Source organism: Trichechus manatus, unplaced genomic scaffold (genome assembly GCF_000243295.1).
Source record: "Trichechus manatus latirostris isolate Lorelei unplaced genomic scaffold, TriManLat1.0 scaffold00071, whole genome shotgun sequence".
Classification (NCBI taxonomy): Eukaryota; Metazoa; Chordata; class Mammalia; order Sirenia; family Trichechidae; genus Trichechus; species Trichechus manatus.
This window is the reverse complement of record NW_004444007.1, coordinates 286,566-289,493: the sequence shown is the minus strand read 5'-3', so window position 1 is coordinate 289,493 and position 2,928 is coordinate 286,566.

Sequence of the window (2,928 nt, the reverse complement as noted above, 5' to 3'; positions counted from 1 at the left end):
TCATCTGAAAACTGTTTTATTTTTTCCTTCCCGATCTGTATACCATTTATGTCTTTTTCTTATCTTATTGCGCTAGCCAAGACTTCCAGTATGATTTTAAATATGTTTACTTTTTATATTTTTTATTCTCTTCTGAGGTCTATCACTCCTCTTCAAATCTTCTTTTCTCCAATCACTTTATTTCTGATTTTTTAATTGTTGTTTTACGTTGTTCTTGCATATAGTATCATTTTTTGACTTTCTCTTAAATTTTTTAAAATATTGGGTTATAGTTTTTTTTTCCTCCTTCATATTCCTTTTTATTATAACAACTTCAAATGAGATTCAACCATGATCTTTTTCTGTGGTATAATTTTAGGCTAAACGAGTTATTCTGTACCTTTAAGAAGGAAGAGTCACTAGGATTGCTTTTCTAGTGTTATGGTTCTAGAGCTTCCTTTTCTGTTGTTTTCATAAAATGACATATATATATATCCTTGTATGTCTGAGCTCTTTCTCCTCTGTTTCCCTCTCCCACTTTTAGCTGGACCTGCTTTCTCCTTTGTCTTTATTGTCATTTTCTTGTTTGAGTTCTACTCCCAGCAGTTTCTCCTTAGTTCTTGTCCAAGAAGGGAGCTGCAGTTTGTTAGTTGTGAGAGTTCATAGGCCCCACACCCCTCCAGCACCTTCAGACCTTCATGCTTATCACAACCTTTGCACTCATCCTGAAATTAGCATCTGTTGAACCTCATGCCAGTCTCACTACTCAGCTCAGTTTGGTCCTTCTTCTTTTTCAGTGAATACCTGTTGGCAGTTTGGGGTTCTTCCATTCTCAGAACCTTCAGATTCTCCGCTGTCTTCCCACCATTTCCTTCTGCACAATGCTGATGCTAAGTTGGTGGTTTGTTCCCACCTACTCATATTTTTGCAGTTTGTGGGGATTCTTTCACACCTAGTTATGTTGTTGCTATGGTCTGTGTTCCTTATTCTTGTTTTTTGTTTTGCTATCCTAACTATTCTGTTTTTATGAGGAGGTCCAGGAGGTTCAAACAGTAACTATACTGTCAGTAACTATACTCCATGATCATCTTCCTGAAGTCTTCAATGTTCAACGTATTACTTGGGAGAGAAGGAGTAAAGTGTTTTTAAAAATAGTTTTAAAGTAACTTTTACTTTTTTCTACATTTTGAGGCCATTCAAAATGCATGTGGAAATGGGGATCACAGATGAAAGAGGTTCACTCTTCCTTTCAGATACTTTTCAAATCTTTTTTTTTTTTTTTAACTGATTCTTCTTGGCTTTCTTAGCTTGAAATTAAAGTACTTAAAAGCATTACCCTATTCTCATCTCAAGTACATTATGTGTTGTGTGGTATTTATTTACCATTGGCTCTCCACTAGACTAAATCAGATTGTGATTTAGTCATCTTTGTATACCCAGTACCAAAGCAAAAAGCATGGAGCTCAATACATTTGTATCAAATAAATAAATACATAAATTTTAAAAATCAGTGAAAATGATTCTTTTGTATCACATGATGTCAGTGTCCCAAACTTTGTATATGCTTCAATGTTTGGTTAAATTGAAGCTGCTTTTTTTGCTGGTAATTTTTTGGTGCTCATTTTGGATGTCAGAATCATTTTAAAATATAGCATCATATGATGCTAGACTTGTATGACTACAAAGTTAAGTGGCTATTCAAAACAAAATTATTCTGACTTCACTGTTAAAATACGAGAATTTTCTTTTGTCATTTAAAAACTTTGGTTTAAATATATCTTTATGGATGCCAAGTATTAACTCAGAAAAAATAATAATTATTCATAAAACAGATCCCATAGTGGTAACCGAACAGTTGTTGAAAGATACAGCACATCACTACACCAGCCTGAATTTAATGACCTACATGTGAAGGGCTACATATCCGATTACTAATCCTTCCTCAGCTACTCTTTGCCCTGATATGGAGGCAGCTGAAAAAAGATGCCCTACTATCAGAAATGGATTCAAACTTTGTTGCCGATGCTCAGTTAACAGAGATCTTCTAGGTTTGAGATGAAAAAGCAGAGTGATCCACAACAGTTTTACTGCTGATATAATTTTTCAACTAAAACTTGAGGATTTAAACCAAGAGTGACTTCAAGTTTGTGCCTAAAAACTCGAAGAAATTTAATTCTTTTAAAGAATCCAACATTCTGAATTTTCTATCGCACTGAAGCCTTCAAACATCAATATTTACTTCAGGATTCTTTCCACACTGAGATGGCATTCTTCTCAAAAATTCAAACTTCATTCTTCTTTTCACATTCTGCAATAATCACCTATTAAGTAAGGCCACATAAAAAACTAAATAGAAGCCACAATCTGGGATTATGTTTCGGTTCTCCCTCAGTTGACTTGGTTTATATTTAGCAAAAAGATTATGTAAGGTCAAGTATTATAAACAATGAGATGTCGCCTGATGTTTTGCAAAACAGCACAGGAAAAATAGATCACGGAATGAATGGAGAGTAAGACTTATGGCTGTAAGCAAGAAAAAAAGGCTTAGAAATTCTAAAATGCATCTTTATTGTGAATTTGACTCACATTTTAAATTTGATTTTTCATTTGAGTTGTGTAAAATCATGTTTTTATAGTGACAACCTTTTCTCTATAAATTAGAAATAGTTTATGCAAGAGATGCTTTCCTCATCCCTAACACAGAAGCAAAGAATTAAGAGCCTTTGGTCACTGTTCTGCATTTTTAAGGGAGGGATGTTCTTAATCCACTCATACACATTCGCGCGAGCGCGAATATATGAATGACTACACATTTGCCCCTTGTAGGAGACAAACACTACACCACAGTTAACAGCTACCTCCTGCTCCACTAACCGTATAGCCCCAGGCTCCGCCCCGCGGAAGCCCCCTCCCCTTTCCCTGACTGTAGGTCGGCGTTGGCGCAGGTCG